We start from the raw sequence: 24,392 nt of genomic DNA on the forward strand, positions 1-24,392 counted from the left end.
GCAAATTAATAAGCAAGAGCTTAGAATAAAGGTGAAACACTCAGACAGCTTCAGAACATTGAACATGATTACAGCAAATGCCATCAAATGCTCTTGCTTTGAACTGATGTTAACAAGTAAAGCATTTTACTTGTCTTTGTTTACCAAGAGAACATAAATACTGCATAAACTACATCGTCTTGCCAGCTAAGCTTTGTCTACAGGATGGCAGCTTGTTCTAGCTATGCTTATACTTTCAAAGAGTTGAAAGCTCAGTGGTTAAGCAGAAACAACGTGGGATGCTATATACATGTAAACTGTGGTTTCTGTTAAACAAGTAGCTGAGAAAATCTTTAAAGTCTCAGTTTGAGATTTCCCAAAGATCTTCAGCACTGCTCAGCAGGATCTATCTCCAGTAAGCTTTTCATGAAATGCCTGAAGTGCTGTGAAAGCCTACATTCTAGTCTAGATAGCAGTTTCCTAAGTATTTAGAGACACCTTCACCAGGAAGACAACCACAAAAGCATTCAGGGTCTTTCTGAGGTGCTAATGAGCTACTTGTCAACCCAACAATGCTCTTCCTAGGCCTTCTATGTATTCAGGCTTTGCTAGCTTTACCCCAAGAGGCTCATCTTACTCTCTTGAACAGTGGCTGCTCAGAGCACTGCAGACTTCCTTCAATGAGCCAGCTGGCCCATACCTTGGTATGGTAGCATCAGACTTCCCAGTGCTAGGATTCTGATGGATCCTTCCTGCCCTAGGTTTACTGTATTCCAGAAAATACATCATAGACAGGCAGTGCTTTATTAATACTTCCAGTGCCTAAGAGCTTCACAGAGCCACACAGCTCATTTGGGCAAAGTTTACACACAAAAACTTCAAGATGCCTTTGAATGCCAGCACACCTACAGCACCACGTGGTCTTCTTGTGTATGTTCTTGCAGAGCAAACATTGAGTAATGTTGCAGGTGAAACATCCTGCAGTATTGTGTGCTATTTAGTGGAGATGGAAAAAAGCCCTGTCCTTAATCTCCCACCAGGAAAGCGTAGGGACTTTTGCCAATTCAGCATGAGCTGATCTGAACTTAACTGTTTCAATCTGCCTGTGGTGGACTGGTTCTGTCTCTGAAGCTGCAAGCTGGGTGGAGGCCTGTTGTTAGGATCTATGGATATAGAGGAAACTGCAGCAGTTACCACTGCAGAGCTGGAGCCTGGCTGAAAGAAATGATGGCATAACATCAACATGCACCTTTCAGTCAGCCCAAGGATGAAATGCCCTCAGTGTTTGTGCCATGCTTGAAACCCCCAATTCTGATTTCACATGGAAATGAAACAAGGAAATGGTATACCTAAGTGTAGTTCCTCTGTCTAATACCAACTGGGCTGTGCTCCATAGATTACTGAATGAAATATTAGCATCCAGTACCACCATGCAGTGTGCAACATCTGGAAAAAGATTATAGAGCCATTTTCATTGTTTTTATAGCGGAAGAAAAAGCTGCAAACGGTAGAAAGTATAAGAGGGAATTCTAACAGATTGTATGTTGCCAGGGACTCTCTTTCCAGCTGTGGCAAACCTGATAATGAAACACAAAATCACCTCAAAGCTCAAACATCAGCAGAAACAAGGCAGCCCCCACAGAGAGCTTCCATCCAAGATGGGCTTTCAAAATGGCAGCTCCCCACAGCTAAAGGGCAGTCTGGATGCTCTGGAGAAAGTCTGAAAACATTTAAAGGGTCAAAGGTTTAACCCTGAGCGAGATATTCCTTTTTTCTGTTGTTATTTGTTTCTTTGTGGGAGGTTTTCTTTGTTTTAGGTGTTACATAAAAGAGAGAGCAGACACTTCAGAGATAAGAACGTCCTCGATAAATGTATATTCTTAGGAGAGTAAAGTGAAGATTATTAGAAAGCAAAGGAGACACAAAGAGTTCTGGGGACAAAATGTTCTTGACTGGCTACAGAGAAGAAAAAAAAAAATCAAGAGCTTCAAAACAGCAGCCCCTGTTATTTGCAAACACGTACCAAGGAGGCTGAGAATAGATCCAGTGACAGCTGCAGCCTAATTGATAGGAGACTTGCCTAACAGGTTGTCAGACTGCTGCATGGCTTGGGTCCAGGCGGCGTTGCTGGAGGCACAATGTTAGAAACACTGACAAACGTTTACTAAAAATAAATAAAAAATATTCCAGGGCAAAGGGAAATATGGCTCCAAGTGACTACTTGCAAAATTGCCTTAGATCTCTAGGAAAGAGGACAGCAAGCAGTGAAATGTGTGAGAGTACCCCCAGGCCCTGCAGGACAGATGCAGGCAGCTTGCCAAGGCACTCCAGGATTGTGCTGCCTGTCAGGAGCATTGGCTCTGGGTGTGCTGAGAGCAGACCTCCACAGAGGCAACAAAAATAACTACCAGATCAGCAAAGAGCACAATCCAGAGAGTTGACTAGCTGCAATAGAAAATGATTTTTGATGTATAGAGATGAATCTCTTTAATGATAGGAAGGACACCAGAGGGGCAAGTTTTTGAAGTCTTCTTTCACTTACCAGGACAAGGATGTCTGGCTGCCTTGGCCAGTGAGCATGAGAAGTGCTGTGAGGAAGTTGAAAGTGGCATAGGTACTCCCTCAGCCCATCCCATACAACACACTCACAGCCATAGAGTCACATTGGGGATTCTTGGACTGTATTCAGCTACATGCTAGGACAGAGAGCTTGAAAGGATCTTCAGCCTTGAGCTGCCAAGTCAGGACTGCATCCAAGCAAGCTGCAGAGCAGACAGGTGAACAAGAGGAATCTAAAGCAGAGGAAGGGGGGGAAAAAAGAGAGAGCAAGACTACATGGATGAAAGCCTATTAGGACTGTGAAGGCTGCTTCCTTTGAAGGAGATCCAACCTTAGTAAAGCTGAGATTCTATGTGGGAGGGAAACATCTTCTGAAGGTAACACCTAACACTATGAGCGACACCTAGGGAGGCATAATTACTGTGCACAATTACTGCACAGAGGGACCATGAGCCACAGGTACGTGGCCCCCGTGCATTTACTAGCACTACTAAAACAAGTCAGTGCCTGAAGAAAAGCACTTCCACAGCAAGGGGAGGAGAGCAGAAAAAGACAACACTGGCTGAGCAGTTTGCCTTCAGTTGCTCTCCAAGTCTTTTCATCGGCCTGAGGTTAGTGCACTTGGCACTTCTCTGACAACCTGTGGTTCATAGTGAAAATTATCAGCAAATTAACACATAGAGAATTTATACCTAAAATTACTTCCTTAATTTCTATAGAAAGGAACTTCAGAAAAGGCACTTCCTTGACTTGGTCACATCATGACAATAATTTCTGTCCCCAAGAATGTCTAGAAAAGCTAACATCCATGAACAACATTTGCAGAACCAATCAAGTGAATTTGCATCATATATAAACTTACAGACTTCCTTGACTTCACACATTGTGAAACACAGGCAAAATGCACCAAGGAATTTGCTGCTCTCTCCTTTATGGAAAGCAGGCATTAAGTCTTTATGATTCCCAAGCCGAAACTCAGAGGGCACTGAGTTCCCACAGCAACATACAGAGGTCTAACAGAGAGCCACCATGAAAATTAATGGAGCAGCCATGTGGCTAACAACTCTCTAGATTACTTTCAGTGTACACTCCTAAGAACTTAGGAAATCCATGGGTGGCTAGAGAAGAACAAGAAATCTAGTCAGAAGCTGGGGCAGTTTGGATGAGGTGAGTTCACTGCAACTATCATGGCTGGCATGTGAGAGTGAGATGATGTCAGAAATAGGTTTCAGACATAGGTTTCTGATGCATCTTCTGAAATCCCAGTCTGCTCATCACAGTCTCCCCCTGAAGAGCAACTATTAGCAGACACTTCTCCTTTATTAGGAGAGTTCAGCAACATGATTTCCAGTATGGGAAATGGGGAATAGTAAACAAGAAATTGAGAGCAAGGATCAAGAAACAAAAAGTTACCAATAAAGAGAGTCCAAATTCTCAAGAGGCTTGTGCTTGCTGGATGCATGTGTACATACAAATGTGCAGTTTATGTATGCAGACAGATCAGAAGTCTCTCTGATAATTACAGGAGGAGGTAACCCTATTTCCAAGCTTTACAACCAACATCTGGACTGTGCACATTCTGAGAGCATCAGATTAAGAAAATTTAAACACCCCAAACTCTGAAACACATTCACAGCTCCAAATCTGGTTTTAAAATACTAGTTACCCCATCTCTTATTAACTGTAATGAAAATGCAGTCCCTGGACCTTGGGTGGGATAAAACCCTGTTGAAGACTGGTCTTCTGCTTCATAAGTTGCAGTACTCAATACAGATCAAGGTGCTGTACGGGAGAAAAGGCTGCAGACAGAACCACTACTTTTGTGTTGTTTATGAAATAAACTCCCCAAAGAGCACACTTGCATCACATTACTGCAAGAGTAGAATTATTGCCTGTGTTGGAAACCAAACATCTCCATTTTTCATACAGGATATTTTTGTTCCCTATAAAAACTCTGAGCCAGACTAGGTGAAATTTAGAAGCATGATGCCCTTATTGACTTTTATAGAAACAGGATTGAGCTCTATAATCAGCTTTTTCTTAAGGCAGATATGCTCTTTTGTACTGTGTTTTTGTAACTTCAGTAGACCTGCAAAAGCATTAACCTGTTTTGAATTCACAGCACTACTCCTTAAATAGTGGACTCTCACCCCAGAGACTAAGGACACTGAAACACTGACCTCCTGCAGCCGGTGATTTTGATCATGAGTTTGCATCCCAGAGCTGCAGGTCAGCTTTAGATCTCCACTCGGTATATGAGCACATTGTGGGAGTGAGGAGCTATTTTCTAGGGCACATGAGTCAAATGCTCCATGCTGATAGAGAAAATGGTATGGTTACTGAATGTAAAGGAGATGCTGCCTCTTTACCGCCAGCCTACTTCAGCAGAAACCTCTGCAGGAAATAGTCTAGAAACGCTTTTTTACTGAGCAAATCACTGAAATGTCTTGCTTATTGACAGGGAGCAAGAGATGAGAGATAGCAGGGTACAGAAATATTCAAATGCAGTTCAGAGTTTTACAATCTAAACAACTTTCTACTTTCAAATAGAACAAACTGTAGTTAGTCCATTTCCCCAGACAGAAAAATCAGAATGTTTGAAACGCTATCAATTATTCATAAGTTGTGTCTCTGTCATCCCAAGAAGCTATCTAGCCACAGTATTCAAAATTCTGGAAAGGGCTGAGGATCCAAAGCCCTACACATCAAAATATCATAGTGCAAAGAAGTGTACATTTAAAGCTTCATCCTTATTGGAACAGAAATCCTGGGCAAAGGCTACAGACACAGTCAGCAGGGCTTCAGTACCCAGAACAGCACAGCCGTATACTTACTTTAAGGCACTTACCTGGGCTCCAACTATGCTGCAACCAACCAACATTTTATTCACCTTTCAGGGAAAGAAAAGTAGTTCCTACTCTGGTCAGTACTATGGTTTATAACTGATTTATAACTCAAATTCAAGTGATTTGAGTTTTGGTTACCATTACTCAAGGCTGACATACAGCTGGCTTTGGGACCATAGGTCAAGGTTGCTTGTTGACCATTCCTGGTGCTCTTCAACTTAGCAACAGAATTGCCTAAGAACATGCTGTGCAATTTGAGAATTGCAATCACCAACTGTGTTCCTTTAGCAGGGTCACACTTCCCTTCTGCTGTGACAGTAAAACCAGTCTCCGTGGGATACTGTGCAGGGCAACATTGTGCAAAGAACTCCCCAGAGCCACAGTGCCTTACATCCCCACCGTTTGTGTCAAGAATATTTCTAGCATTAAAACCAAGTCCCAGCTCAGACAAGTAGAACGACAAAACTCCCAATTCCCTACTATAAAAACACTCCACAGCCCTCTGTAGTCCAAGTGACTGTTAAGGGGAGGTAATACATGACACAAGAGTTTATGACAGGTAATGATTTCAGTCCCTACTTGGAGGCACACAAAGTAACAGCAAGAAAATGACAGAGCAGAGCACTGCTGCCATACCCTATAGCATCAGTAGCACAGTGCTCTGCCTCTGCACGTTTGCATTTTTTAGGATCAATTCCTCAGGTTTTACTAAATAAAACTGACTGCAAAGCCAAGCCCAAATCAAGTTCCCACTCACCATCATAAACATTTCCAGGTATGCACACTTTCTTCTGCCAAAGAGGATACCAAAAGAAGATCCTAAACTGCAGTCCCAAGTGCAGCCCCAACTGCCAGACACCCCAACCAGCCAGACACCCTCTCTGTGCACCACTGCAATGGCCTCAGGGAAGACACTGGGCAGTGCTTTCCTCACCCATCTACAGTCCTGTAATGACTAAACATTTTATATTGACCATCGACCTTTTGTCACCAACTGCAGGGCTGGAGTCAAAAAGCATTTGTTTGGCTGCTCGTCACCACCCTCCAATTAGTGGCTTTGCTAATGACATGAGTAATAGGTGTCAGGAAACATTTTTTTAATCTCTGTCATTTGAGGTGAAGACTTTGCTTGACTTAAAGTCATGGAAAACAGGCAGGGCACAACTGTTTCACAGGAACCTTTCACACTTCAGTGCTATCAGCAAGTAATGTCTTACCCAAACTGGCAAGTATTGGAACTCTTACTGTTCAAATATTCAGCTAGAAGTTATCTTACTACCAAACCAAGAGATTACAGACTGGTTGCACAACTTCAAAGGCCACATAAGAAGATAAGCATTAAGCATATATCCTAAACATAACTGTGTACAATTTAGGTCTTAACACACCTAACAGCCCATTAACAAATTGTTACTATATTTACTGAAAGCAAACGCTGTGATGTGACCCAAAGGGAGATAAGATGTAATCCCTGTCCCAGTAAGTTACAAAGATTCAGTGATTTGGCTTCACTGAAGAACCCAAAGAGGCTAATGAAAAGATGACTGGCACTTGCTAGAGACCGAGCTTGGAAAAATTCAGTGACAAAGAGTGCCTTGGGAAGTTGTAAGGCTGTGAAAACAGAGATGCACTAATGATATTTCTACTGTAACCTTTAATGCATAGTAATCACTTGTTAAACTTCACCTGATAAGAAATAGGAGGCACTGACAAAACAGCCCTGAAGCTTTGTGAGAAGACAGATGAGTCCTCACCAGTCTGCCTGGTCCAGCTTGCTAGCTTTTAACCTTCACACTTGCATGCCTCTGTGATGGCCTAGGTAGACTGACTTTGAAGAGAGTGCTTGTGACTTAAGCAACAGTAGGTTGTGGGAGAAGAGCAGCAACAACCACAGCCACCTAATTCCCAAAAGTATCACTAGCTATTGATTTTGCTTGATCCTGTTTCAACAGAATCATCTTATAGAGGAAGCACATAGAGGGTTAGCAAAGAAAAGACGAACAAGAAATTAAGTTCCATTCTGCACTGACTTGGCAAAATCCTCTGCCTCTGTGTGTTTTAGCCCCACACTGGTAAACAAGGGTCAATCATAAGGAGAAAGTGCTGTGTGACAAGCCACTAGGCAAACCCTCCTTTTGAAAGTGTCCTGCTCAAGGAAGCATTTTGTAATATATTCACTTTAGCATACAAAGGTTAATTTTGTTTCAAATGCTTATGGTTTTTTTCCCCACTGTCTAGCATAACGATGCGATTATGTGATCACAGATTGCCATTTTACCACGTGAATACATTCCATCATTCTAGATTACAGCCATCACTTGCTGGGTATGGTATGACAACTCTCTGGGAAATCACAACTATATTTTCCAGGCAGATTTTCAAAGAACAAGAATCGGTTTATTTTTAAGATTATTTTTCTCTCTGTGTCAGTTCACTTAATCCTGTGTACGATTCAGCAAGCTTTAATCCTTCTGCAGATTTCCCATTCAGCAATATCACCCTTTTAGCCACTGCATTTGCTCTTAATAGAAATTTCCCCCTGTGGTTCATTTATATTCAAGAGACTATTCAGGTCACCCAGTGCAAATATTTTTGGATCATTGGTGATGTCATTGTCCAGATTCATATTCACTCTATTTCCTCCATTCCCAGAATGAATTTACTAGGTATAGGGTGCTGAAAAAAGCTCTTATTCTCATTCAGCTCATACTTAAAACTGAAGAAGCAAAAGAGAAAATAAATTAAGTTTGATTTGCATGAAATTGTGCATTCTGAACCCTAGTGTTGAACAAGAGCACAGCCATTTTTTGAGTGAAGTCATGTCTAGTTTCTATATTTAATTTGTCTCCTTGTCCCCTTCTGTTGCATTAAGAGAGTGATACTGTAAGGTTCCATAAGTTAATATCTGTTGTTTCATCTGGCTACCTCACCATAATACCCTCCCTCTATCTGTAGATGCAGCTTTGGCTCTCTCCATCCTTGAAGTCCATAATAACAAAATCCAGCTTAACCTGTTGAAAGACCCATGGGGAAGAGAAAAGATGGGGCAGACATCCTCCCTGATGGTTTCCCAGCTGACAGGGGCACTGCATTTGCATTTTGCAGCTCCTGCTCCAAGTAGAAGACCTTGTGCCCCTTTGCTCTCAGATGCACTTTCATCTCCAGGCTGAGCAGTGCCTTGCTCAGCCACTTCCAAACTCTGCTACAGAAATAGCCCCAGACAAGCTGTGTCTAGGATTTGCCAAGTGACAGATCAAAAGCCAGAAAATTGCTGTCCTTTCTAACACTCTTCCTGCGTTTTAACACTTTGTGCTCTCTCCTCCAGGCACCCAGGAGGCCTCTCTGACTCCTCCAAGTAAAACCTGGAGCCTGAACTGCTGTCAGTGGGAGAGGCAGCACCAAACAGACCCCTATGGGCCAAACAATCTGATGACCTGCCAAGTTATATGAAATTAGCTCCCTTGTTTCTCTTTAAAAAGACAAAGGAAATTAAAGACAAGCTGGAAGCAAGGCTGTGTGTACCTCCCCTTCCTTATCTGGCCCCTTCTAGACGTTATTTACAGCAGCACTGGAAGCACCAGAGCCTGCCATTTAGAGCTCACTGAAGAAGTCAGTGGGAACCTTTCCAACAATTCTGTGGCCTTGCTGAAATTTGCTGAGCTTTGGTCTGTACTCCTTTAAGGCTGCACTGAGCGTTTGAGTGGTGGGACACAAGCTAAACTGAAACCACTGTTAAAGAGGGGGTGGGGTGGGTGGGGGGTGTGGACAACAACAGAGGGACACACTACACAGAACTTTTCTCATAGCTGAGAAAACAATTAAAAAAAAAGAAAAAGAAAAAAAAAAGCCTTCCAACCAGATTTTCAACTTTAAAGAACAGCTGCAGCTGGAGTGGTGCCAACCACGCAGACTCACTCAGCAGACGCAGGCTGGACAGGACAATAGCTTTGAGTATGGAAGCTTTTAAGGTTTGACTAGTTGAGGGTAGTCAGTGTTGCCTTTTGCAGCCCTTTAACCCTCAAGATGCTGCTGTACTTTCAGAGCCCTGGTTTCGGGCTTGTTTCATGGTCCCAGACACAGGCTGAGGCATACCTGCTGCCACAAGAAGTACAGGTTAAATCCAAGTACAGCCGGCTCAGCTCCACCTTGCACGGGCAGATAACTTGAACATCACACAGCTCTCTGCGTATAGGCTGCTCAGACACAGCAGCAAAAAATGGAGCAGAATGGCCTTACGGCATCCCTCTAAGTGGAGCAATTTGCTACAGCAGTCCTGGGCTAGGCACTCCCCTGCTCTCTGTTCCATTGTAGCATGCTGGATAAGGTGGTTGCTGTTACTGCCACGTGGCGAATTCTGGTGACCTATCAGGATGAAAACACTATATAAAGGTAAAATGACAGATAATCACAAATGCCTGCAATCTCCAGATAAAGGCAACACAGAGAATAGTACAGCTTGCTTAAACAATATGACTGTGATTTTTAAATGCAGCTTCTTTGCTCCTGCCATGGCTATTCAGATGGACAAACTGTGTTCAAAGGCAATCTGTTCTCTGTGAGTCCATGTGTGTCCATGTCTTAATTTTAAAAATGCCTTGCTACACTTCAGCATCCTGATTTCACACCTCCTGGACTGAAAATGGGGTTGTCTGGTACTACTGTCACCCTGGAGTGTGCGAGAATCCTCCAAAAAGGCCCTACAGGCGGAGCAGCAGTGCAAGCCCTACAGCTAGCATGGCCTTTAGTGCAGAGGGATTTCATGGACACGTTAAGGAAATCACTCCAGGCAAGGGCAGAGTGACACGATCCTGCACTTCTTCCACCCTAGTGAACCAGGTAGCACTAGCACAACTGCTACTGGTCTGCTGTGGGCTTTAGTTTGATAGATGCTTTCCTACTGCAGTCAATAGTGCTGCTCCTGCTTCCAAATGGTATGGAAACATCAGCTACTTTTTCATGATAAGCAAGGAAGATAGAGACAAGGAGTGAAATATCTAGAGAGCTAGCAGAACTTCAGTAAGAGAAAATGAAAGCCAGAGTAAAGGAAAAAAAAGCAAGTGTCCAGGGCAAAAGAAGACTGAATAGCACAAACTTGCAATGGCAATGGTCAGTAAACTGAACCAGGTCCTGTAAGAATCACTAAAGGGAGAGCTGAAATGCATTTTAAAACAGTTTTGTGTTGTTAACCATACGATGCAAGGCCCTACAAGAAGAGAGTCCTCTACAGGTGGCTTTATTTCCTGATTCCAAGGGAACCAGCAGAGCTCTACTGGATAGTGCAGCAAGGAAGCAAAGAGATTAGTAGAGAGTGAACAAAGCAAAAGAGCAGGAGAGGTGGAAGAGAAGCAGATGGATGAGGAAGGGAATATTATTTTGTAGAGCAATACAGTGCTTTGCTGGGTCACAGCCAGCTTCTGAATGCACCTTAAACTCTTATTTCCCATTCTTTCCCAGCTGGATAGATAATTGCCTGGCTCCAGAATTATATTAATCATTTTTATGTCTGTAATCTCCAATGCCAGCACAAGGAGTGTTGTTAGACAAAGATATGTCTCACCATAGGCTGCAAGAACAGAACAGAAACTCCTTCTCTCTCCTGTATTTGAGATCAGTCTCTAAGAAAAACACAGGAAACATCAGGAAATCTCAAGGATCAATGGGGTAAGATATTCCTATGGTTTCAGGCATATATATTGTATTCCTTCCTTAAGCCCTTTGTACACAGCCTGATTTATTTGCCTTAGTCAGCATTCTGTCTTGCAGGCCTGCCAGAACAGCACAGTGGGATGAAACATCTGGTGAATTTGCTCAAATTCTATTATGAAATATCTTCAAGTTTCACTGAAAAGTAAACAAGTCATTGTCTCTAAAAAGTTATTTGCTTTGCTGTCAGAAGACACTGGCAATCAGCATTAGTCCTATTTTCAGGGCTGTCAGAGGGGAATATCAACAGTTGCAAACCTTTCTGGGACAGGTAGAAGATCATGCATATCATGGCCAGTTCAGTGAAATTTCACTTGTTCATCAATGTCTGCTACCTCCTTGCCATTCAGTGACACTTCCTTACATTTTGTGGGCACCTGGGAGATGCTTAGAGAGGATGGGACACAGCAGGCTTGCATCTCCCCTGCAAAGTAGGGTGCTGCAGAGACTACCAGTTCAGCCAGCACTGAGTTGACTCCAGATCTGCCTGCAGTTGAACAGCGTATGGGTACAAGCCTTCTCAGAGCCAGCTTGAGGCTTTCTAACAGTACAACATGGTATCTTGTAGCTGTTACCAAGTGAGAAATTGCAAACTGTGGTAGTAAACAGGTACAGCCTGTCAAGCTGTAGTCAAGAAATGGAGGTACTTTAAAAGTGCTCTGTATTATATTACTCTGTGCTGGCTCCACACTCATGCAAATCCATTGGCCCAAAACCTCTCATATTATCCTCCCATGTAGGGCAGGGGCCAGAGGCCATTATTTCAGTCTCTAAATTGGAACAACACCTATAGAGAAGCTCTTCTTAGTGTCTGCAGGTGAATTCCAGCCCTCTTCAATCACTTGGGCTGTTTGTGGAGAGAGGTGAAGGTCCCCCACCAAAGGACTCTTCAGCGGTAGTTTAATTTTTACAGAAAGGCGTTCCTCTCTTACAATCAGCAGCTTTAATAAGTGGATGTGCTGCTGGAAAATAATCTATTGGTGGGTCAAACTACAGCACTTGACTGTATTCATCTACAGGGGATACTTTTTAATTGGTGAAGAGCCCTCATAGAGCCATCTGGCTTTCCCACATACCTGTGGTGCGTGGTATATTTGAGGCAGATTTAGCTAGAAAAGGACAGATCAGAAAGGTGGTGAACACATTATAGATCATTAGAGAAAACAGAAGTGCACTAAGAGCTAGTCCATCTGTAAAGGAGCAGATACATGCATTTAGGGCAGGTTGTGCCCTGAATGACAGAGAATATGCTTATCTGTGCAATCCACACAACACACTGTCTGCAGTCAACACATTCCTACATGTGCTGGCTTGAGTCATTTGAAACGGATTTTCCATTTATGCCAATTCTCATGTTACACTGTGTCAGGCTGCTGGAACTTGGACCCTGAATGAGGCAAATCCCTGCCACTCACTCTGACTCAGGGTGACTTCAGGACAACACAAAGCATTCAGAGTAAAACAAGATAAGACATACAGTGAAAAAAAACCAAACCAATTAGAAGTGCTGTTGGAGCTGGAATTCTCTGGGAATGTGTGATACAACTGGAGAAGGTTTTCAAAGTGCTGCAGACAGTAACATGACTATCAAAAAGAGAGCAACTCTCAGAGCAGAGAACGTTGTTCTGGCCAGGGGTGGTCCTGAAGAAGATTACATTTTTCACAGTTCTCATTTAATCTGGGCAGAAAAGGCTGAGTGGGGAGTGGTAATAGAGACAGGAGCAGAGCTGCAAGCACAAAATACGAAAACATGTGAGCATCATGTTAAGGAACAGAGTCTGCAAAAGAGGCTTCTGTCAACTGAGACATTTCAGACCAACCTAATAGCAAGGCACTAACGAGGCACCAGCTTCAGTTGTAAGGGGTGCTTCTGAGAAAGCTGTTTGAACCTGCCAAGCAGAGGAAGTCAGTCTGCCCAGACCAGAATTGATGGAGAGAGGACAGTCCTGTTACAGGCAGGAGAGAGAATAAAAACTACCCTGGAAAAAATTTGTCTGGAAATGAAAAGGTATGAGGAACTCATAGCTAGAGCTGACTGAAAAAAACAACACATCAACTATGGACAGTGCCTATCATTTGGAAAAGAGGCACAAGAGTGTCAAGGAGTTCATCTGAATACAATCACAGCATGGAAATCACAGCTGTGCCAAAAGTAGTGACTTCAGCAATGAAAGAACCACCACAGATAAAAAGTAAAAGTAAAAAACCTTCCTGTTTACCAAGCAGGGCCCTTTGCTAGTCCCCACTGTGGGAGGATGTGAACTGCATGCTTCAATAAATATTGAACTGGGAATGAAAGATTATGCAATAATAGTACCATGGAGAAAAGTACAGAGCCCATGGTAAAACACATGCCAAGGCCTTGGTCTCAACAGGGTGAAACAAATGTGGAGATAGAGGAGCAGAGCTGCTGGGGGAGCTGCACAGGGCAGGCTAACTGCTGGGCTGGCAGGCACTGCCCGAGCTCTGCTGGAACAAGAGAGACAAAAGCAGGGAGGAGGAAAAGGGATGAGACAGATAACAAAACCATGGCAGACTGTCTCTGTGGGGAAGAGCCAGAACTAGAGGCACACTGGACAGCCAGTACACAAACTAGATGGCAATGCTTTACTTCTCCAGTGAACTGTGTAACTAAAGTCACAACAAAGTTAACAGAAATTAAATTATCCATTAAAGTGTTGCTCGTTTTACATTTTCATGAATTGTGTTTCAAATAAAGACTTCTTTTTTCCCCACAAAATGAATTTTCTTTTTTTCTATGAGAAATGTAACTGCTGCCTCTACCACTACACCACACTTCAATAACATGGCTGATCACCACATTTGGAGGAGGCAGGGTTCTTCTGTGTGAGCAGAAACTAACACAGAACAAAACAGAGTGCAATTTTGGAATGTTAAATTTAAACAAAAGGTTATTGCATTGTTCAAGATAAGATAATTCCCCTGCCAAGCAGTGCTAACAGAGCAGATCAGGTCTGTCACCTGCTTGCCCATTCTGATATGGTAGGGGATCAATATGCCCCAGGCAGTATGCAGGAGCCACCCTCTCACTGTACCTCTTTCTCACCTTTCTGCCCTGTTGAGAAGACAAGGCCATGAGGTAAATCATCAGACAGAGTACAAGCTGTCAGAGGACTCCCTCCCAGAATTCACCCTGATCCAGTGGATCAGCAGAAATCCAACCTCTTCCATGCTCAGAGACTCTAGGAAAGAGTAGCAAGATGGCACAGGGAATGGTGCAAGTAATTGTGAGAAGGTTAGGAGCAGTGGTGTGGAACAGTTTTCCTTACATTGATGCAGGAGCTACCACCTCACCCCAGCTGTCAGATTGGGCTCTTCCAAGTTCCTTCTTTTATTGCTTTCTCTAGCTGCTATCTGAACACAGCGTTGCTTTCAGGACTTTCCCTATAATAATAGTTCATTCTAATAAACAAAGCTAACAATAAATGAGCAAGTCAGAAGGGAAGAGAGGAGAAAGCCCATTTCTCCTCTGCATAGGTTTTGTCCATCATTGGCAGACTGCTCAAGAGACCAGTGCCAGACAGGAGAAAACTACTCCTCAGCCTCCCACACCTATCCTCCTCTCTCCAGTTCCCTTTGTCATCGTGCAAGCCTCAGATACTGGGCTGCCACGAGTAGCAACAAGATAAGTGGGAGACATAGTAGAGAACTGAAGGGATGAGCAAGCTACATTTGGTCTCCCCTGTTCTTTGAAAAGCTACCACTGTCTTGCTTCTAATCATTCCCCCCTGTTCCTCTATTACTTAAAAGAAGCAAAATTTAAACATCAGGGGAAAATATTTTAAAATGTGTTATGGATATAATCAATGTTAATTGTTTGTTTGTTTGTTTTCCCAGGGAAGCACAGGCTCCACACTTCCTTCTATCTTTTCTTGTAGCCCCAGGCTTTTTGTTCTCTGGCAAAAGCTCTCCATTGAAGTGCATGGCATTTTCTGGGCACTCTATCTTCAATATATTCTTTGCAGCAGGGTAATATATTTTGCAGTCACTTGAATAATCAGCAGTTGGTGTTAAAACACAGCATTGTACTTCGACACCTCTAACCCCCAGGAAGCAGCAGAAGATGAAGAGGGAAGCCCACAGTTCTTACTGAACTCATTTTCTCTCCTTGAGAACTAGCTCTTTCTTTCCTACATACAAGCATCCCACACACTTAAAGCCAACCCTAATTATCTATAGCCAACTCCTGTTCCCATTAACATCATACAACTGGGGCAGAGGGGCTGTTTAGGTTAGTAAAGGAACAGTTTGGTCTTCAAAAGTTGTCCCAAAATAAGCTGCTTGCCCAACAGCTCTCTGTTCCTAACCTGAGCACCTCCTGAGATGTGGCAATACTTTAAATGAGCTGTTGAAATTTCTCATTTGTAGATCTAGGTTAATTTGTTAAATCTTGACAGCAAGGCTAGTAAAGGAGCCAGCTGCTTTGGGTCCTACCTTTTCAATACCAGGATGCATTTTATAAATAATTTAACAATACATAAGAAATTAAGGAAGGAAAGAGACTCAGGTCTGAAGGAAGAAAAGACAGTCCTCTTATCACAGCTGAAACAAGTTACTTTTGTTACATGTAGCTATATTATTTAAGTACTCAGCTTTTGTAATATTAATCCAAGCTTGCTGTTTCTTGCTGACAGCCAGCTGTATGTGACCCCTGTTCTCTATAAACATTACACACCATGCAAGGAGAATATGTGGTCTCAGACAATAGAGGTCTTTTCCTTCCTGTAAAACTAAATTCTATCATCCTGAATCAGTGGCTTGCCGTCTCCTCTCCTGCTCTGAACTTGCAGCATCAGAGGTTAGACATAAAAGATTTTTCAGTGAGGAGTGTGCCCTTCTGGAAGCTCCTTCTGCTTTCCTGTAATTTCAGACTATTCTTTCATTCTCTTCCAAAAGTGTATCTGCTGCCACCAGAAGTTAAACTGAAAACTAGAAGAAGTGATAACCTCACCTGAGACCATGTAGTGGCTCACAGAGAGCTTGTGGAATTACTACCATCCTCCTTCATTCTTTCCTACCTGGTAAGCAGGTTTGACATTCTCATATCATAGTTAACTAGCTGTACTGCTGGAAAGCATGTCTGTGGCCCAAGACAGCTTCTAAGGTAATATAGTCTCAACCAGAAGCCATAGTAGCATTTTTACCTCAGGAATTTCCAGCTTTGGTTTTGGGCAAAGAGAGACAGTTAAATGATCGCTCTGCAAGCACACATGAAGGCCTGACCAGGAGAGATGCCGAAGTACTTAGCAGCACAGTGAAATAGTATGCTCAGAATTTCAGGCAAGACACTGCATACCAAACAGAAGCTGATCCAAAGATCACAGAAATAAAGCTTAGACTGAAACAGAGTGGTGAAACAAGGCTAGATGGAAGCTCTGTCTTACTGCAGTCAATAGATGCACCTCCAGAGCAGAGTATCTGGAGAGAGAGGAGAAGCAGCTTTTGAGGGAAAAAAAAACAAACCAAAACTAAAGGCAAACTGTGGTTTTGCCATGAAAAAACCTAGAGGAGTGGTTAAGGTAACTACATTGCACCTATTTCCTACACAGAGCAGCCAACCTCTAAGAGCAAGGTCTACCATATGTCCTTAAAAGCAAATAATGTAGTTTAGCTTTAACCATGACAGCACTTTCACTAAGGACAAGCACCACCAAGGGTCAGCTGCTTGCTGAAGCACTGCCAATCCTCCGGAAGGTGTTCTCATTAGATATACAACACACCACAAGCCTTCACTATTTCCTTTCTATTAGCTTTGTTATTTGGCTGTGGAAAAGCAAAAAAACAGATGAGTGTTTTGTGATTCAGCAGATTTAGAAGAACAAAGACAATCCAAGTGAGGTGAATCACTCAGAAAAAGGACACAAAAATAAATTACTTTGCAACTAAAAGGTATGAAACCGGTATTCAAGACCAAAGATGGACAAGGAAAGGCAGGAATAAACTTCAAACAAATGGCTAGGAAAGGCTGCAAGGAGAAGTGGAAAATATTTTCAAGGAATAAAGGCAAATAAGAAATTTTCAAGTGTATAAGAAGCAAAATGTCAGCAGGGCATCCAAGAAAGTGCTGGGGTTATTTAATAACGGAAGAAAAAGATTGCATAAAACTCAAATGAAATCTTTGCCAGGTGTTCATAACAAAGAATGTAGGACTGGGAGAAGGGGAAATGAGAGGGGAAAATACTCAAAAGAACTTGTGGCCACAAGTAGAAAGAATAAATAAATTGCAGTTCTGCATAGTACAGATAGTCCCCTCCAGTCAGTGTTGAGGCAGGAAGGTCTACAAGTGGATTTTGAACATATTCTGTTACAACTGGTTGCAGAAGAAAAATTAGTTTCTATTACATTCATTCATTGCACTCATTTGCCCCACACGAGGCAGAAATCTGTATAACCTCCCAGGCTAATGTACTGTGAGGTCAGAGATTATCCTTAAGAAATCATCCTTATGCTATGTTAGTATCTCTGATACTAGAATATCAAGAACAGGCAAGTTTTGTGTGTGCACACAACAGTTCATAACTGGCCCTACTTCATTCTCCAGAAGTCTGAGGGAAGCAACCATCAGCTGGATCCCATCTAAGCATTCCTAGTTCAGGAAGGGATTTCTGGGTGTTACAGGATGGACCAAGCTCACCTGTAAGTACAGTCAATGACTTGCACTGGAAAGATTCACCAGGAAAGTAATGAGCGGAGTTAAGCTGCAAACAGAAAACTGTAAGGAGCAAAGTGAGAAAGGAAGTAGCATATCTGAGTTGGGAAAAGTTTCAAGCAAAATGGTTGGAAGTTCATAAGCAAACTCTATCCATTGATCTCATTCCTAGTGGTTTTTAAAAAGGAATTTAAGGAGGTTTTTGTTTGATTTTTGTTTCTTTGGTTGTTTTTTTGTTATTATTCAAAATGTAAGGACAGAATATTCACAAGGCACATAGGTGTCTGACAGAAGAACCTCCTCATGTGTCCCTTCCGTGAGAGAGCACTGATGCACTTTGAACAGACCTCATCTGGATGCTTGTCCCAAGGGACAAACACTGCCAAGCAGCTGCCAGCAGCATGCACTCTTTGAGCTGCCTAGCCCTTTTCTTGGATTCAATCTCATACTGTATATTAGCTTTTGAACACAAAATGTATGGGCCTAGCTTTGGAATCAATGTATTGTAGCAACTCAGAGAACATTGAATGAATAATAAACACTGTCAGATGCTGATGCTTTCTCCTTAAACTGTTTTTGCTCAAACTTGGCTTTTCTATCTGCCATCTCTCCATGCTTCCTGTTAGAACACAAGGTGACCTTTCCATGCTTAATTACCCGAACAAAATACACAGAACATTAATGCCAAAAGTGCCCCCTGTGCATTCTACTACATTTGCAGATGTTTGAAATAATCTAACCTAATTTCTTTTTCAGGTTAGGTGTGAAATAACCATAGAAAGTCAACAAGAGACAGGAGGACTGACAAACACAGGCTGAGGTAGAGTCTGTGCGTGCATGCACAGTAAACTGTTTCCCAGCAGAAATTGACTCTACCCTGAAACAGACGCTCGACGATGCTGCTTTGCCTTAATATAGCAATGTTCATGCAAGCATCTCAAAGGCATCCCTCAAACAGTCACATGCAGTGCAGCGTGGCAATCAGAAACTACCAGTATAATCACTTTACAGAAGAGTAAATTGGTTCATATGGATGATTTATCCTCATTCATCACAGAAAATCAGTGAAGAAACTGGGGATACAACATGGAAATCACTAGTCATGAGGCTCTAATTATCATTTCTGCTCTACAGCCTTCACCCTTGCAGACTGCTAACAGTGGGCAATGGAACTACGCCTGCTGTGCAGGCAGGGAGAAGGTGCTCCTTTCACCAGCAGCAGACACCTGCCTGAACTCTGCTCAGGGCACACATTCACTGATCCATCTTAGCTAGTGGGGACTGAAGCACTGCCTGCTGACCTTGCTACTTGTAATTTGAGGTACATTCAACCATCCTCTAGCATTTGAACATTTCACCTACGCTCATGGCATGAGGCTATTTCACGTGACTAGCAATGTAACTCTGCTGGCACGGGGGCAAGTGAGTCTCCAAATCCATTCTTATAGGAATAAGTGAGACTGCAGGCACCCTGAAGCTCAGCTGGACCAAACCTGCCATCATGGCACACTGAAATAGGAGAAATAGGAACCAATACCATGTCCCATCCATGGAATACTTCCAGAGCTTCCAGTTCCAAGGCAGGCATGCACGCTGGGGCTCTCAGCTAGATGAAAGGTTAGGTCACAGCTCAATGTGTCATTCAGATCATCAAGCAGAGGCTTAAGGAAACTCTCCAAGAGGCTGAAAGTACAGTAAAGATCAGACATGCTTTAGAGAAACTAAACTGTGGCAAAGAAAATGTTAAAACCCATTTCTGTACGAGGAGGCACTTAAGTAGTTTGGCCAATTACTCTGCTTGATTGGCTGACATTCCTAACACTATCATTTTGTACACGGGGTGCCTCATGCATGAGTGAAGATGGTGTTGGAAGCCTTTGTTATTTGTCAATGCTTTTCTTTTCCTTTGTGAAACAAGCAAGTTCATATTAATTTCCCTAGCATTTTGACTATAAATGCCCTGGGCACCTAATAAATTAAATTAGCATTTATTTAGTTACTGTTTGGTTATTTAAGAACTTAATAATAAACTTATGCAGTGACATGAACTCAAATTACACAATTCCTCGTTTGCAGTTCAGATATCAAGACAGAATAGCTCAGCTTCACTTTGCAGCCCACTAGCCTGGCACCCACATGGACACAGAAGCAACAGAGATCATTCAAATAGAGACACCCCCAGGGTGCCATATGCATTTAGACGGAACAATTGAGAAGAGGAACATTTAATACAGGACAAAAATGTTCCTTAGGCAAAGATTTCATTAGGCACTAGAGACTTGCAGGATAATCCCTTTCTTGCACAAATCATAGAATAGTTTAGGTTGCAAGGGACCTCAAAGATCATCTAGTTCCAACCCCCTGCCACAGGCAGAGACACCTCTCACTAGAACACGTGGGACACTATCCAGTCTTCAGCTCCTTCTTGTGCAAGCAGCCCTAGAAGCATTTTTAAGCCTGTCCTCTGTCCCACATGCAGAAATTAAGGTGTTACAATTATACAATTAATTTATTTTGTCTTTCACTAAAATACTACTAAAGCATTTCTACCATTGTCCTTCATCGAAGACACTCATGACAAATCCAGAGGTAGGCTGTCACTATCTCTCTCTCCTGGATGACAAGAGGTGTAGAAAGGGCAGAGCTAGATTAGGAGTTACCCTTAGAGTTTTTGTGCCTAATTAATAATAATGAAGGTCATCTTCTCATTCCTAATGTTACCAAAGAGCTCTGCATTTACTTAAATCTCATCCATTTCACAGAGGAATGTAATTTGGCCTAAGTGATATGACCAGATTCCCAGAGGAGTTCTTGAGTATGTTTCTACACACAGGGGTGTACACAGACCTGATCTCTTTCTGCTTGGCAGTAGCTAGGGAAGAGCCTCATGCAGTTTGGGGATCAGTTCACAGTAGCCTGATCTATCAGCCTGCAGCAGCACTTGTTCTGTAAACCTCTGAGGGTGTGCTGTACCTTGTACCAGCTAATGGCTTAGCAACACACATGAACTACATCCTTCCTCTCCTATTGGAATAACAGTCTGGAAAAATTCAGTTGTTGCATGGGAACAGAATTACAGTCCTTGACACATTCACTGGAGTGATGCAGGTCCTAAAGAGGATGATAAACCTCTCTTGATCAACCTATTCCAGATTAGCTGCAGAGGTTTGAGAATAATTGGCTTGATTCACCTTTGAGTCATTCCATTTGTCTTGGTAAAAAGACACTGTCTTCAGTGCCACTACTGTCTCAGAGCTTGAACAAGGCAGAGCTCTGCTCTGGCATAAATTTGGAACAATACGGCAGTTTGGGAGGATTAGTAAGGAAAAGCTTTGAGTCAGTAGGGCCAGGATTTAAATGGCCCTTGATTAGGTCTTAGGCTCTTTGAAGGGCCAAGACACTGCAGAATTGCAGATGCAGAGAGAACCTCCAGAAGTCACCTACAGCCTACTCACATGGCAGAATCAATGCACCTGTGACATTCGTGACGGATATTTGTCCAATCTGCTCAACGGTGCTGAAAACCAGCCAGAGACTTGGTCCTTGACTTTATCTCAATCCCCAAGGTAAGTCAGAAACCAGGCATGTTTTCTGTACACACTGACATGTCAGCACAATTAAAAGTGCAATGGATTTTCATATCAGACTGTTGAGGACTAATTACAGCAGTGCTTTCCAGCAAACCAGTGATTGTAGGCTAATTTTCTGTTATGAAACAGAAACCAGGGTTAATGAGGCTAATTGTGTCTACCAGTGTTTCGAACAAAAAGGAAGCCAGCTCAATTTTGAAGCGAGTTCTTTGTCAGAAACAAATTGAGGAAAATTGCTACAGTTGTACCAGCGTTTCCTGAAATTGCTTAGTATCATGCTTGGGAAACTAACGCTACAGACCACAAGCTAGTGGTACAGAAAATGGAGCTTATTAGAAAGTAGCTACAGTGAGCTGCAGATACATGACTATGCAACATGCAGTGATGGCTGAGCTGTTGAAAGCAATGCAACAGAGAGTCATTAATAAAATGAGTGGCCCTCTTTCCAGCTCTACTGAGGTAGAGAAAAAATTAAGAAATCAAGGTACACCAAACAAAAAAATGTATCAAGTTCTACGTGTCATCCATGACTAATTGATTATACAAGCTGGACAGGTAAAAATTAGCACACTTCTGAAAAACAACATTTAGAAGCAGTCAGGAATTCTTCATAAGAAAGGAAAAAAAAAATCACTTTAGACTTTCTGCTGCAAGCTGATAATTGCAATAACTACACAGAAGAGTTGAGTGACTTCAGTGGCAAAAGGCATAAGCAATATCTGCAGCACAGTACAAGCAGCTGCTGCTGGAGGAGCCTCATCCCTGCCAAATGCAGCTTCGCATTAGTGCCCCTGCTATTCCCTTCTCAGTTGCTGCTGAATCCTCAGCCAGGCCAAACATCAAGGCTTTGGTTTTGCAACGTAACCAACTGGAACTAAAACGCAACGCGTTCATTTGCGCTCCAGACTGGTGCCCAAATCCAACCAGCATGTGCTAGAAAGAATATGAAGGCTTTCAGTTGCAAAACACACAGACACAGTGGCTGTGGTTTGACCTTATTGTAAAATCCAGGCTGCCCTGCCCCTCTCTGTGCCCAAGGTAGAAGCATCCTGGGATTTGCAGGAAGGCCTTACTCTGCTGTAGGGAAGAGCTGAAGCAGGAGAGGTCTAAAGAAAATCCACATCCATACATATGCCCATCTAAAGCAAGCTACTTAGGAATACAGTAAGAAACAAATTATAGTGCACCAGACAGCAAGGATAACAAGAAAATAAACAAGCAGAAGAGGTCCTGTGGGGAAAAATGTGGAGGTAAGGAAAGGAATTAATGTGATAATCCATCAACATAAGAAAGAATGTAAAAAAAACACATGAAAGAGAGAAGTAATCTAAAGATTAATCACAAATTGGGAGACATACTGGTTTAAAAGAGCAACAAAAATATGCATAACATTAAGGTCAGTAAAGGTCAAGTCCTTGGCCTACATTTCCTATCAGAAAATCAGTTCTGGGAGAAAAGAGGAGAGAGGAAGAAAAGGGAGTCTCAAGACAGGAGTGGGGAGCAACTGTCTGAGATCTCAGCTTTTATAGTGAAAAGCCCATTTGATGTCTTTCAGTTTAAAGTTGCAGCCAGCGGCTATCCAGCTCCAACAGCTCTCCTGATCTGGGGCCTTTTGCAGACTGAAATGTGCTCACTGGAATCGAAGCTTCTCTTTAGAAAAATTATGTCTGCAGCCCTTCTGGTTTGCCAAGATAGAGCCTGTGCTATGTAAATCAATGCTCTGCTGTCGTGTTGAATCTACAGCCTGAGGTATGAACATCTCCCATTCATCTTAATGGGATGTTAACCTCAAAGACTCATTGTGACTCTTCGAATGCTAATATTTATTAAACAAGTTGTCTAACATACAAATTCTGGGTTTAAGTCACTCCCATTTGTACAGATGAGCTGGATCTGACTTTGATTTTGCATCTGAGGACCTGCAGGAAACATTTTGAACAAAGCAAATACCCACATTTCCAATCACTTGTCTTTTCTGCAAACCAGTTTTATTTTGATTTAGAGATGTTGGGAAGGGCTTAGAGATGAAGACTGCTGGTTTTCCCTACTTGTCGTTTCCAGGGAGGTGAGTTTCTGCTTCCTTTCAGAATGTCTGTTCCCTCTCCCAGAGCTGATGTTAGAACTATTTGGGTTTTGCACACCTTTCCACTTGTGTCTGGATCACCTCTGCCTTCTTTATTCACATTCTCTGTTCTTGAGAATATCTCAGTAATAACGTGGAAAAAAGAGCTAAATGATAAGGCACAGTGTGACCATCATCAGGCGTCAAGCACCCTTTGTTCTCCTGTGCAGTCTAACCACGCCACTGCTTGGAAAGAGAGAGATCTGATGCCCTGAGGCATGCACTGCAGCAAGGCAGTCGCTACCTATTGCAGTGCACACAACAGGTGAAAATCCCAGATTTGCAGAAGTGGCTGACAGGTACCAATACTTCCATTGTTCAACGTTCAAGAGGTATGAACTGAAAGTTTGGAAATTGCTAATATCCACCCTGAAAAAACCTTTGAAAGCCTCACAATTAAGTAACCTATACCTCTAGTCCTCTCTTTTCCCAGTAGCTCCTTGTTAATGGTTGGACTTGATGATCTTAAGGGTCTCTTCCAATCAAAAGAATTCTATGATTCTACAAAATCATAGGTAAGAGCCTTACCCAGAAGTCACCATCAAGTCCCCCACACATTGGTCTTGAATAAAAGATTTCAGTACTGGGCTACCAGAACTGAATGCACATCCATTAAAAAACCCCCATAGATCAAAAGACAAATGAAACTGCCTGCACAGATAAAGCCCTTTTCAAAAAACTGCAAGAGGAAAGAGTGGTCCGTGTGAGAGGATTTAAAGAAATGTCTGTTGGAAGACAAAATAAGCAAGATACTATGGTGAAGAAAGCGAACAATAAAGCAAAATGAAGCAGACAGATCAAGTGAAAGCCCACATTGCTATTTACAGTAAAGATCACTCATCTAACACACATAATTAGAAATTCACACACAAAGATAAAAGTGACCAGTGACTGCTGCTGCAATAAAAAATAATACAGCTTTG

General features: G+C 42.5%; 2 long non-coding RNA genes across 2 annotated transcripts in view; both read right to left on the reverse strand.

The window, feature by feature from the left end:
* Positions 1 to 24,392, reverse strand: part of LOC135182969 (uncharacterized) — a 123,211-nt gene that overhangs the window by 8,584 nt on the left and 90,235 nt on the right. The window lies entirely within an intron of this gene.
* Positions 1 to 24,392, reverse strand: part of LOC135182970 (uncharacterized) — a 33,559-nt gene that overhangs the window by 655 nt on the left and 8,512 nt on the right. The window lies entirely within an intron of this gene.

Source organism: Pogoniulus pusillus, chromosome 17 (genome assembly GCF_015220805.1).
Source record: "Pogoniulus pusillus isolate bPogPus1 chromosome 17, bPogPus1.pri, whole genome shotgun sequence".
NCBI lineage: Eukaryota > Metazoa > Chordata > Aves > Piciformes > Lybiidae > Pogoniulus > Pogoniulus pusillus.